The sequence below is a fragment of the Thalassophryne amazonica genome, chromosome 11 (genome assembly GCF_902500255.1).
Source record: "Thalassophryne amazonica chromosome 11, fThaAma1.1, whole genome shotgun sequence".
NCBI classification, from domain to species: Eukaryota; Metazoa; Chordata; class Actinopteri; order Batrachoidiformes; family Batrachoididae; genus Thalassophryne; species Thalassophryne amazonica.
The window spans coordinates 33895585-33910031 of NC_047113.1; the positions used below are offsets into that span (position 1 = coordinate 33895585).

Below are 14447 nucleotides of genomic sequence, written 5' to 3' on the forward strand. Positions count from 1 at the left end.
AATGTACCAATTTTAATTTTAGTCCAAAATATTCAGCAGTCCAACAACACTTCAATCTTTACCCGAACAAAACCCCCCATAACTGGCCCTGAGCACAATTTATTTAAACCTTCCACACACAGTACAGAAGCTAAGATTACATTTATCAACTGATTTCTGAAATATAATCCAAACTGTGGAAAATTTCTGTGTTAATTTCAGGGATTCACTGGTGCTAATTTTAAGCAAACAACAGTTTTTTTTTGTTTTTTTTAGCTCAGTTGACTCAGTACTTTCAAATTACAACAATGGCATGCAACAATGACATTATGACAAATACTACTGTAAACAGACATATTGTCACTCCCAACTCAACGCATTTTTAAATTTGGTCTGTACCACTTTCCCCTCACTGTGTGACAGGTTAGGTAGTCCCATTGCGATATTTAGCGATGGCAGGGAGACACATTTTTTGCCAGAGCGTGGAACTGTCTGCTTCACTTCAGCGTCTTCAAGGAACAGTTATCTGTGTTTGGTTATGGTCATGGTTAAGGTTGCAGTTGGGGCAACAGTCACACAAATGGGTTCCCCAGCTCATCACTTCACGACATTCAGTCAAACTGAACTGCTTCAATCAGCATGTGAAGACTTGGGTCTGAGACTGCAGTGCTTTGTTGTGATGCTGGGCCAACGTTTGCATTGATATGCTTTTATTGTGAAGGACTTTTAAAATGACAGTTATGAGATGTTATTTAACTTTGCTACCAGTGGCATGAGAGGCCGACACTTGATGGTGCCCTTAGATTTGCAGATTTACCTGACTCAGCCACATGGGGTGTGCAGCCAGTACATTCTGAGTGCCGGTCCCAAGCCCGGATAAATGAGGAGGGTTGGTCAGGAAGGGCATCCGGCGTAAAACAAGCCAACTCAACTATGCAGACTAAGAATCGAATTCCCATACCGGATCGGTGGCGGCCCAGGTTAACAACGTCTGCCACTGGTGCTATTGCCCAACAGGGTGCCGGTGGAAATTGGGCTACTACTGGGCGAAGACGACGAAGAAGAGGAGGAAAACGTTGCCACAAACAGCGGGAGAAGAAGAAAACTAGAAGGGTGGAAATGAGAGTGGGGACTTTGAATGTTGGTAGTATGACTGGTAAAGGGAGAGAGCTGGCTGATATGATGGAGAGGAGAAAGGTAGACATATTGTGTGTGCAAGAGACCAAGTGGAAGGGAAGTAAAAGCAGGAGAATCGGCAGTGGGTACAAGTTGTTGTACCATGGTGAGGACAGGAAGAGAATGGTGTTGGGGTCATTTTAAAGGAAGAGTATGTTAAAAGTGTGTTGGAGGTTAAGCGAGTGTCTGACAGGGTGATGAGTGTGAAGTTGGAAATTGAAGGGGTGATGATGAATATCATCAGTGCATATGCCCCATAGGTAGGTTGTGAGATGAAGGAGAAAGAAGATTTCTGGAGTGAGTTAGATGCGGTGGTGGAGAGTGTGCCCAAGGACGAAAGAGTGGTGATAGGAGCAGACTTCAACGGGCATGTTGGTGAAGGGAACAGAGGTGATGAGGAAGTAATGGGTAGATATGGTATCAAGGATAGGAATGGGGAAGGACAGATGGTAGTTGATTTCGCAAAAAGGATGGAAATAGCTGTGGTGAATATCTACTTTAAGAAAAGGGAGGAGCACAGGGTAACATATAAGAGTGGAGGAAGGTGCACACAGGTGGACTACATTCTTTATAGGAGATGCAAGCTAAAAGAAATCACAGACTGTAAGGTGGTAGCAGGAGAGAGTGTCGTTAGACAGCATAGGATGGTTGTTTGTAGGATGACTTTAGCGGTAAAGAAGAAGAAGAGAGTGAGAGCTCAACAAAGGATCAGATGGTGGAAGCTGAAGGAGGAAGACTGTTGTGTCAAATTTAGCGAGTGGGTGAGAGAAGCACTGGTTGGAGGGGAAGAAATTTTGGACAACTGGAAAAGTACTGCAGATGTGGTGAGGGAGACAGCTAGGACAGTACTGGGTATGACATCTGGACAGTGGAAGGAAGACAAGGAGACTTGGTGGTGGAATGAAGAGGTCCAGGAAAGCATAAGGAGAAAGAGGTTGGTGAAAAGGTTTTGGGATAGTCGGAGAGATGAAGAAAGTAGACAGGAGTACAAGGAGATGCGGCGTAAGGCGAAAAGAGAAGTGGCAAAAGCAAAGGAAAAGGCATATTGCGAGCTGTACAAGAAGTTGAATAGTAAGGAAGGAGAAAAGGACTTGTACCGATTGGCCCGACAAAGGGACAGAGCTGGAAAGGACGTGCAGCAGGTTAGGGTGGTAAAAGATGCACATGGTAATGTGCTGACAAGTGAGGAGTGTGTGCTGAGAAGGTGGAGGGAATATTTTGAAGAGCTGATGAATAAAGAAAATGAGCGAGAGAAAAGGCTGGATGATGTGGTGAGAGTAAATCAGGAAGTACAAGAGATTAGCAAGGAAGAAGTGAGGGCTGCTATGAAGAGGATGAAGAGTGGAAAGGCAGTTGGTCCAGATGACATTCCAGTGGAGGCATGGAAATGTCTAGGAGAGATGGCAGTAGAGTTTCTAACCAGATTGTTTAATAAAATCTTGGAAAGTGAAAGGATGTCCGAGGAGTGGAGACGAAGTATGCTGGTTCCTATTTTCAAGAACAAGGGTGATGTGCAAAGCTGCAGTAACTACAGAGGCATAAAGTTGATCAGCCACAGCATGAAGTTATGGGAAAGAGTAGTAGAAGCTAGGCTTAGAAAACAGGTGAAGATCTGTGAGCAGCAATATGGTTTCATGCCGAGAAAGAGCACTGCAGATGCAATGTTTGCTCTGAGAATACTTTTGGAGACGTACAGAGAAGGCCAGAAAGAGTTACACTGTGTATTTGTGGACTTAGAAAAAGCTTATGATAGGGTGCCAAGAGAAGAGTTGTGGTATTGTATGAGGAAGTCTGGAGTGGCAGAGAAGTATGTTAGGGTAGTGCAGGACATGCACAAGAATAGTGTGACAACGGTGAGATGCGCAGTCAGAATGACAGACTCATTCAAGATGGAGGTGGGATTACACCAAGGATCAGGTCTGAGTCCTTTCTTGTTTGCAGTGGTGATGGACAGGTTGACGGATGAGATCAGACAGGAGTCCCCATGGACTATGATGTTTGCAGATGACATTGTGATCTGTAGTGACAGTAGAGAGCAAGTTGAGTCTAGTCTGGAGAAGTGGAGATATGCTTTGGAGAGAAGGGGAATGAAAGTCAGTAGAAACAAGACTCAGTACATGTGTGTGAATGGGAGGGAGCCCAGTGGAATCGTGCAGTTACAAGGAGTAAAAGTGGTGAAAGTAGATGAGTTTAAATATTTGGGGTCAACTGTTCAAAGTCATGGAGTGTGTAGTAAAGAGGTGAAGAAGAGAGTGCAGGCAGGGTGGAGTGGGTGGAGAAAGGTGGCAGGAGTGATTTGTGACCGAAGAATATCAGCAAGAGTGAAGGGGAAAGTTTACAAAACAGTAGTGAGACCAGCTATGTTGTATGGTTTAGAGACGTACTAACAAAAAGGCAGGAGGCGGAGCTGGAGGTGGCAGAGCTGAAGATGTTGAGATTCTCTTTGGGAGTGACAAGAATGGACAAGATTAGGAATGACCATATCAGAGGGACAGCTCAGGTGGGACGGTTTGGAGACAAAGTCAGAGAGGCGAGATTGAGATGGTTTGGACATGTGCAGAGGAGGGACCCAGGGTATATAGGGAGAAGGATGCTGAGGATGGAGCCACCAGGCAGGAGGAGAAGAGGGAGTCCAAAGAGGAGGTTAATGGATGTGCTGAGAGAGGACATGCAGGTGGTTGGTGTGACAGAGGAAGATACAGAGGACAGGACGAGATGGAAACGATTGATCTGCTGTGGCGACGGGCCTAACGGGAACAGCCGAAAGACAAAAAAGAAGAAGCTGTTCTCAAAACTCACTCATAGAGTTTGTTGTTGTTATTTTGTGTCTGAAAGAATAGTTTTGCTTCATTTTGGCATCAGAAAGTTGTCACATTAGGTCACTAACATTTGCTGTGCCATATGGGCTAGGCCAAACACAATGTGCATAGCGAGCATATAAGGAAGCCCTGCTCTGCATTTGATGTCAGGGTGCTGAAATGTAACATTTTTCATATGAAGGTATTTGGTACAAAGGCAGAAAAGGAAGTAAAACAGCTTCCTTCCCCTTGTGACTATTAAAAGATGAATACCGCATCACTCTACTTGGTCAGAGCTTTTTCCCATCTGTCATACACACTTATTGCAGAGTGAGATACACATATTTTTGACTGATCTCCTGGGACACATGGAAGCTCTGGTTGGACTGTTGCTGGTGATACTTGCAGTCTGTAATGGTGAGCTGATTATACATTGTGTTAAATTCATGACTTATTAGTTTTCTTCTGTTAACCATACACAGCATTCTAGTACTCAGCAGTGCTTCTTTACAGCTCATGTTGATTTTTCTGCAATGTGTTTGATTTCATTGCATGCGGGGAGATTTTACACAATCACTAAAACGTGGCTGCACATCAAAGCCAGCCAGCCTATACAGGGGTAGCGTGAGTGCTGTGTGGAACAAGGGTAGAATCTCTGGAGTTTTTACTCATGGAAACTGGTGTTCATCAGGGATGTGTCTGTGGCTCTCACACTGTTCGATGTTTGCATTGACTGACTATGAGCTCATGTGATGGAGGCCAGCAGGAGTCACTGTGCATATACATCACTCCCCAAAGCATATCTGAACAGAATTTATTTTTTGAAAAAGTGATCATGTTTTCTTGTTGTGAGGTTTGTAAAGTGTTTCAGGGTAGCTGAAGTACCAGTTCTGCCACTACATCTCCAGAAGGGTTATTTGTATGATGTAGTCCCTTAATGCTGAATAATACCGTGCCTTGAATGTACATGCACAACTTCAAGTAAAAAGGAATAACAATATTTATTAACTAGTAGCACTCAGAGAGTGCAAACCTCTGCCAAGGCCATGGGGTCACTGACCGAAAAGAGATTCCCTCCTTGGCACAGTGATCTATTCAACAATTCAGTGTTACAACCAAAACTATGATACATACACTTTTCTTTCCTTTATATTTGACATCCTTGACCATGAAAACATACCACTAGAACTTGGAATCACTTTTATGTCTTTATTAGTTCAAACGTTATTGTATAAAAATGATTTTTCGGTAATGGCGGTTTTCTTCTGGATCTAGCTCCATAACATTTGAAGCTACATCAAATCTGATGACACCTTACTGAATCAGTACAGATTCAGCTACAATTTGGTGTTAGTTGTGCATCTCTAGCTTCATTTGTCACCTCACACTGACACATTTTCTATTTTCCTTACATTTTTGCATATTCTGGATCACCAGATCTGGAATCCGGATCCGATCATCACCAAAATTTGTTGTTTGATAGAACATTTGACCATGTTACACCCTAATTTTTGTCAAGCCTTTCTGCCTTGTTTTTGTGGAGTTAGAAAATAGAATGTCAAACTTACCCCTATCCCGCAATGGTGAAGAATCCTTTAAAAATTCCTGGATCCAGATCGTGATCCGGATCACCGCTAAAATTTAATCACTTGTTCCTCTTGTCATTTCCAACCACTCAACAAAATTTCATCAAAATCCGTTCAAAACTTTTTGAGTTATCCTGCTGACAAACAGACAGACAAACAAACACATGTGACCGAAAACATAACCTCCATGGCAGAGGTAATAATATCTAACCACATGGCAAATCTTTGCGGATTTTGAGGAGTTCGAACGCTTGGTGTCCCGGCTTGCCACAGAGCCCAGTCGGGCACAGCCCGAAAAGGCAATGTGGACCTTTCATCTCCACGCTGTGGCTCACCACCTGCAGGGGTTAACGCTGGTGTTGGGTGTGCTGCCCCATGGGTGGCAGTGAAAGTCGAGGGCTTTGGCGGACCAGACCGGCGGCAGGGGCTAGCTCTGGGGGTATGGAACTCCACCTTGCTGTGGGGGAAGGAGCCGGAGCTTGTGCGTGAGTTGGAGCGATACCAGTTACATCTGGTGGGCCTCGCCTCCACGCACAGCCTTGGCTCTGGGGCCACTCTCCTTGATAGAGGTTGGACCTTATTCTTCTCTGGAGTTGCCCAGGGTGTGAGGTGCCAGGCGGGTGTGGGGATACCCATGAGTCCTCGGCTGAGGACAGCTACCTGGTAAACTAGGAGTTTACTAGGGTAAACAATAATAATAATAAACACTGAGGGTCACCTCAATGCGCCTTAGGGTGGCGGAGGGTGGGGGTGGGGTAAAACTCTGACTGTTGTTTGTGTGTATGCACCGAAGAGCATTTTGGTGTATTCAGCCTTCTTGAAGTCCCTGAATGGAGTCCTGTATGGGGTTCCGGTGGGGGACTCCATTGTTCTGCTGGGGTACTACACATACGTGGGCAATGACAGAGACACCTGGAGAGGCGTAATTGGGAGGAACGGCCTCCCATATCTAAAACAGAATGGTCATTTGTTATTGGACTTCTGTGCTAGTCACGGACTGTCCATAAGGAACACCATGTTCGAACATAAGGATGCTCATAAGTGTGTACATGGTACCAGAGCACGCTTGGGCGAAGTTTGATGATCGATTTTGTGATCGTATCATCTGATTTGAGGCCGCATGTTCTGGACACTGGTGAAGAGAGGGCAGAGCTGTCAACTGATCACCATCTGGTGGTGAGTTGGATCAGAGGGTGGGGGAGGACTTTGGACAGACCTGGTATGCCCAAATGGATAGTTTGGGTGAACTGGGAACATCTGGAGGAGCCCACTGTCCAACAGATCTCAGCTCACACCTGTGGCGGAGCCTTTCTAGCATCCCTGTGGAAGTTGGGGGCATTGAAACAGAATTTTCAAAGTTTCCATTGCTGAAGCTACAGCAGGGAGCTGTGGCCTGAAGGTCTTAGGTGCCTCAAGGAGCGGCAACCCTCGAATACCGTGGTGGACACCAGTGGTCAGGAAAGCTGTCCGACAGAAGAAGGAGTCCTTCTATATGTTATTTTGGAGGACTCTGGAGGCAGTTGCAAGGTACCGACATGCCCGAAGGCCAGCAGCCTCTGCTGTGGGGGAGGCAAAGCAACGGATGTGGGATGAGTTCAGAACAACCATGTATGAAATTACAGGAAGATGACAGTAAACATTTGGAAGGTTGTGCAACATTTCATCTGAAGAATAAAATAATATAGTCATACTTAAAGCAGAACTGAAAGCAGAACAACGTCAAAAGTGATGTAGGTACACTTCAACTGTGAGAGACAGAATCTTAAAAAAAAAAAAAAAAAAAAAAAAAAATCCAGAAAGTCACATTGTATGATTTTTAAATAATTAATTTGCATTTTATTGCATGAAATATGTATTTGATCCCCTACCAACCAGTAAGAATTCTGGCTCTCACAGACCTGTTAATTTTTCTTTATGAAGCCCTCTTATTCTGCACTCTTTACCTGTATTAATTGCACCTGTTTGAACCTGTTACCTGTATAAAAGATACCTGTTCACACACTCAATCAATCACATTCCAACCTGTCCACCATAGCCATGACCAAAGAGCTGTCTAAGGACACCAGGGACAAAACTGTAGACCTGCACAAGGCTTGGATGGACTACAGGACAACAGGCAAGCAGCTTGGTAGAAGACAACAATTGTTGATTATTTATTAGAAAGTGGAAGAAACACAAGATGACTGTCAGTCTCCCTCGGTCTGGGATTCCATGCAAGATCTCACTTTGTGGGGAAAGGTCCCACTTCTCAAAGGTCCCCCTGCTCAAGCCAGCACATGTCCAGGCCCATTTGAAGTTCACCAGTGACCATGTGGATGATCCAGTGGAGGCATGGGAGAAGGTCATATGGTCAGATGAGACCAAAATAGAGCTTTTTGGAATCAACTCCACTTACCATGTTTAGAGGATGAGAACAACCCCAAGAAAACCATGAAGCATGGGGGTGGAAACATCATACTCTGGGGGTGCTCTTCTGCAAAGGGGACAGGACGACTGCACCGTATTGAAGGGAGGATGGATGGGGTCATGTATTGCAAGATTTTGGCAAACAACCTCCTTCCCTCAGTAAGAGCATTGAAGATGGGTCGTGGCTGGGTCTTCCAGAATGACAATGACACCAAATACACAGCCAGGGCACCTAAGGAGGGGCTCTGTAAGAAGCATTTCAAGATCCTGGAGTGGCCTGGCCAGTCTACAGACCTGTACTCAATAGAAAATCTTTGGAAGGAGCTGAAACTCCAAACCTGAAATATCTGGAGAAGATCTGTATGGAGGAGTGGACCAAAATCCCTGTTGCAGTGAATGAAAACTTGGTCAAGGACTACAGGAAACGTCTGACCTGTGTAATGGCAGACAAATGTTTCTGTACCAATTGTTAAGATCTGTTTTTCTAGGCGATCAAATACTTATCTCATGCAATAAAATGCTAATATTTATTTAAAAATCATACAATGTGATTTTCTGGATTTTTTTTTAGATTCTGTCTCTCACATTTGAAGTGTACCTATGATAAAAATGACAGACCTCTCCATTCTTTGTAGGTGGGAAAACCTGCAAAACTGACAGGGGATCAAATACTTATTTTCCCCACTGTAATTCAGACAAAATGTCACCATACAAAAATTTCAATAAGGAAGATGAATTGTATGAAAACAGCGATTCTGACTTCTGCTAACTCAAAGCTAAGTTCCTATGGAGTTAAATTTACCTCATTAATCCCAGCAAATGCACAGAGGGTTGTTGTTGTAACATTTACATTTACCCTGATGGACTACCCTGCAGTGGGGAATAAGTTTCATTACACTAGAAGTCTTTCAGAAAGCGCTGTAACTAGGTTTAAGGATATGATTCCTTCTTTATGTTCTCTAATGTCATATACCAACACAGAGCAGAGTAGCTACCTAAACTCTGTAAGGGAGTTAGAGTATCTCGTCAATAGTTTTACATCCTCATTGAAGACAACTTTGGATGCTGTAGCTCCTCTGAAAAAGAGAGCTTTAAATCAGAAGTGTCTGACTCCGTGGTATAACTCACAAACTCGTAGCTTAAAGCAGATAACCCGTAAGTTGGAGAGGAAATGGCGTCTCACTAATTTAGAAGATCTTCACTTAGCCTGGAAAAAGAGTTTGTTGCTCTATAAAAAAGCCCTCTGTAAAGCTAGGACATCTTTCTACTCATCACTAATTGAAGAAAATAAGAACAACCCCAGGTTTCTCTTCAGCACTGTAGCCAGGCTGACAAAGAGTCAGAGCTCTATTGAGCTGAGTATTCCATTAACTTTAACTAGTAATGACTTCATGACTTTCTTTGCTAACAAAATTTTAACTATTAGAGAAAAAATTACTCATAATCATCCCAAAGATGTATCGTTATCTTTGGCTGCTTTCAGTGATGCCGGTATTTGGTTAGACTCTTTCTCTCCGATTGTTCTGTCTGAGTTATTTTCATTAGTTACTTCATCCAAACCATCAACATGTTTATTGGACCCCATTCCTGCCAGGCTGCTCAAGGAAGTCCTACCATTATTTAATGCTTCAATCTTAAATATGATCAACTTATCTTTGTTAGTTGGCTATGTACCACAGGCTTTTAAGGTGGCAGTAATTAAACCATTACTTAAAAAGCCATCACTTGACCCAGCTATCTTAGCTAATTATAGGCCAATCTCCAACCTTCCTTTTCTCTCAAAGATTCTTGAGAGGGTAGTTGTAAAACAGCTAACTGATCACCTGCAGAGGAATGGTCTATTTGAAGAGGTTCAGTCAGGTTTTAGAATTCATCATAGTACAGAAACAGCATTAGTGAAGGTTACAAATGATCTTCTTATGGCTTCGGACAGTGGACTTATCTCTGTGCTTGTTCTGTTGGACCTCAGTGCTGCTTTTGATACTGTTGACCATAAAATTCTATTACAGAGATTAGAGCATGTCATAGGTATTAAGGGCACTGCGCTGCGGTGGTTTGAATCATATTTGTCTAATAGATTACAGTTTGTTCATGTAAATGGGGAATCTTCTTCACGGACTAAAGTTAATTATGGAGTTCCACAAGGTTCTGTGCTAGGACCAATTTTATTCACTTTATACATGCTTCCCTTAGGCAGTATTATTACACGGTATTGCTTAAATTTTCATTGTTACGCAGATGATACCCAGCTTTATCTATCCATGAAACCAGAGGACACACACCAATTAGCTAAACTGCAGGATTGTCTTACAGACATAAAGACATGGATGACCTCTAATTTCCTGCTTTTAAACTCAGATAAAACTGAAGTTATTGTACTTGGCCCCACAAATCTTAGAAGCATGGTCTCTAACCAGATCTTTACTCTGGATGGCATTTCCCTGACCTCTAGTAATACTGTGAGAAATCTTGGAGTCATTTTTGATCAGGATATGTCATTCAAAGCGCATATTAAACAAATATGTAGGACTGCCTTTTTGCATTTACGCAATATCTCTAAAATCAGAAAGGTCTTGTCTCAGAGTGATGCTGAAAAACTAATTCATGCATTTATTTCCTCTAGGCTGGACTATTGTAATTCATTATTATCAGGTTGTCCTAAAAGTTCCCTAAAAAGCCTTCAGTTGATTCAAAATGCTGCAGCTAGAGTACTGACGGGGACTAGCAGGAGAGAGCATATCTCACCCGTGTTGGCCTCTCTTCATTGGCTTCCTGTTAATTCTAGAATAGAATTTAAAATTCTTCTTCTTACTTATAAGGTTTTGAATAATCAGGTCCCATCTTATCTTAGGGACCTCGTAGTACCATATTACCCCATTAGAGCGCTTCGCTCTCAGACTGCAGGCTTACCTGTAGTTCCTAGGGTTTGTAAGAGTAGAGTGGGAGGCAGAGCCTTCAGCTTTCAGGCTCCTCTCCTGTGGAACCAGCTCCCAATTCAGATCAGGGAGACAGATACCCTCTCTACTTTTAAGATTAGGCTTAAAACTTTCCTTTTCGCTAAGGCTATCCCTTGGTTATGCTGCTTTAGATGTAGACTGTGGGGGGGTTCCCATGATGCACTGTTTCTTTCTCTTTTTGCTCTGTATGCATCACTCCGCATTTAATCATTAGTGATCGATCTCTGCCCCCTTCCACAGCATGTCTTTTTCCTGGTTCTTTCCCTCGGCCCCAGCCAGTCTCAGCAGAAGACTGCCCCTCCCTGAGCCTGGTTCTGCTGGAGGTTTCTTCCTGTTAAAAGGGAGTTTTTCCTTCCCACTGTAGCCAGGTGCTTGCTCACAGGGGGTCGTTTTGACCGTTGGGGTTTTTCATAATTATTGTGTGGCTTTGCCTTACAATATAAAGCGCCTTGGGGCAACTGTTTGTTGTGATTTGGCGCTATATAAAAAAAGGTTGATTGATTGATTGATTGTTGTCCATTCTCTTCAGGTTCGCCACAGCGGATACAGCCAGATCCGCACTGGTATTTGGCACAAGTCTTACGCCGGATGCCCTGCCTGACGCAACTCCAGTGTTACCTGGAGAAACACACACAGCCGCTGGTGCTCCAAAGAGGTCTCCCATCCAAGTACTAACCAGATCCTGCACTGCTTAGATTCTGAGATCTGACAGGATCAAGCTGACACAGAGCAGACTGGCTGCAAATGCACAGAGGATGATCTACAAATATTCCTTGATTTGAGTAACTTCTGCTTTTGTTAAAAGCTCCTGTACACGCACACACAAGGCCTCCTACAGACAGATAAATGAGGCCTAATATAGCTGTAAATGGTTAACTTTATCCATGTAACTGCTGATTTTGAGAAGGACATTGAATGATTATTGTGGAATTGTAGTAATTTTCCGACTGTTCATTTGAAAGCCTGTGATCAGGCAGGGAAATCTATTGGCACACCAGCCCACCAAGATTTCGTTTCACCAGCTGCCACTGAGATGAGTTGGATGAAAGCAGCGATTCTGACAGGTGAGGAGGTGTCAGTGGTGTCAAGCTGAAGCCAGCAGGAGCTCCAGAACAGAGTCGAGAACTGAACCTCTCCAGCCTGGAACCCTGTGTGAGCCTGAGTCTGTAGACCAGGTCTCATCCAGAGGCATCATGGATGAGAGAGAGTTATCAAAGTGGAAAATCAGACTTCTTTCTCCAGAAAGTATAAAACATACACACAAAGAAGGAACAAGCAGCAATCTGACTTCACTTGAGTGACTGTGTTTGTCCTTTTCTTCGTTAACATTTGCAAATACATGAAACACAGCAATTAATTTTATAAAAGCACCTTGGTTACATTTGTGAGTTCTTACAACTTATATTTTTAATTTCTGTAGGTGAGGAAACGTACTGTGATGGCAGACAGAATGGAGCTCAGTGTTACGGAGCTTTAGGAGGAACTGTGTCTCTCCTGCTGATGACGAGCGCCTCAGAAATACATAAATACGACTGGTTTAAGAAGATAACAAAAATACTCAGTATGAGAAAGAATCAAATTTTTTTAAATGCTACTGAAAACAGATCCATCTTCACTCCCAGTGATGGAACATTCAGGATAAATAACCTGAGCAGAAGTGATGGTGGTGAATATGTTCTTAACATATTTGATTCAAATGGAAAACTATACGAGACATGAACTCTACAATTATTCATTCAAGGTAAATAACCACAAATTATATTTAAATTTAACTTGATTACATACATAAAGTAATCATAGTTTATTGATAATAAAATGATAGTTGATGCTTTTTTGTTTACACCTGTGAAACATTTTATTGTGAAATGTCTCTTATCAATAATCAGCTGCACTCAGTGTCTCGTGTATTTCTGATTGAAATGTCTCTGTGAGCAACATTCTGAGGATTTCACAGTTTGACCAGTTTGGTGTTTTTGTCTCAGCTCCTGTGTCCTCTGTGCTGCTGGTCTCCGAGTGTCTGTCCCGGGGGGAGATGAGGGCGTCCTGCTCCTCTGAGGGAGGTGACAGTCCTCAGTACAGCTGGACTCTGGATGGACGCACACTGACAGACACTGACCTCCTCTCAGGACACAGTGAGACCACAAATATCACTCTGAAACAAGGTCTCTCAGGACGACTTGTCTGCACAGTCAGCAATCACATCAGCAAAGTCAGCAAAGAGGAGAACATATCTATCTGTGCAGGTGAGCCATAACATGAGCAGAATACTAAATAATTACATGTTTTAAATTCAAGAGCTGCACATTCTCCAGTGGATCTGATGCTGTGGGGGTCTGAAGTCAACAACATTGTGTATTGTGACAATGTTCATTAAAACCTCCACTCTGATTATCATCTGACATGATGTTTGGTTTTCTCTCTGTCTCTGAACAGATGTCTTCCTTGTCATGTCCATTTTGAAGTTTGGAGTCATGATGAGTGCTTCAGCAGCTGCTGCTGTGGATTATTTTTTACGGAAGAAAAAGAAACATGAAGAAGCTCAAGAGGAATTTTCAGTAGTTGAATTGAGGACATCTGCATCCACACATTAGATTTCTGAAACAGACACTGATGTCTCAACAAGAGCTCAGCTGTTAGCTGTACCGTAAATTCTCATCTTCACAAACTTTGTTTTACTGCTGAACCGTTAGTCGTCATCTCAGCGGCTCACGTTTGATCACTTTTTGTAGCAGTGTGCAGGGCTGGATCCAGAGTGAAAATGTGACAGATGCATTTTGCCCAATGATAAAATAAAAATCGGACTCGTCATGTTATTCAATGATCTTCATTCTTTTATTCGTATTTTATTTTGTTCGTGTATCACATGGCTGTAGAACTTCCCTATAATTTAAAAATAATCAAGTTTTTAGAATTTTGCAGAATTTATTTATTTGCTCCAGAAGAACATTAGCTCTGCAAATTTACAGTGTAGTTTTTGGAATTTTATAGAATTTATTTTTAATATTTATATTTGCTCCAGAAGAAAAAAAAATAGATCTACAAATTTACAGTGTAGTTTTTGGAATTTTATAGAATTTATTTTTAATATTTATTCGGTCCAGAAGAAAAAAAAATAGATCTACAAATTTGCAGTGTAGTTTTTGGAATTTTATAGAATTTATTTCTAATAGTATTTATTCGCTCCAGAAGAAAAAAAAATGGATCTACAAATTTACAGTGTAGTTTTTGGAATTTTATAGAATTTATTTCTAATAGTATTTATTTGCTCTAGAAGAAAAATATAACTACCAAATTACAGTGTATTTAAAATATGAAGAAAGTTCTGTGTGTCAACAATGATTTAATTTCTTTGATTATCGGAAAGTGTCCTATGCCACGTGACCGAATGAGTGCCTTTGTTCGGATACATGTATTTAGTAAATAAATAAAATGTTTTCCAATCTGAAAGTTCGTGTGTGGCATAAATACACTTAAACCAGGCATACTTCCATGATGATTTATGGATAAATTAAATTCTTTTACAATCAATGCATGTTGCATGTCTG

At 42.3% G+C, this 14447-nt stretch overlaps 1 long non-coding RNA gene across 1 annotated transcript; it reads left to right on the forward strand.

Annotated features, from left to right (window-relative positions):
• Positions 1–4277: 4277 nt before the first annotated feature.
• LOC117520119 lies at positions 4278–13640 on the forward strand. Its single transcript, XR_004563535.1, has 4 exons — positions 4278–4370; positions 12323–12643; positions 12885–13145; positions 13336–13640. It is a non-coding gene; the product is annotated as an uncharacterized LOC117520119 (long non-coding RNA).
• The last annotated feature ends 807 nt before the right edge of the window (positions 13641–14447 follow it).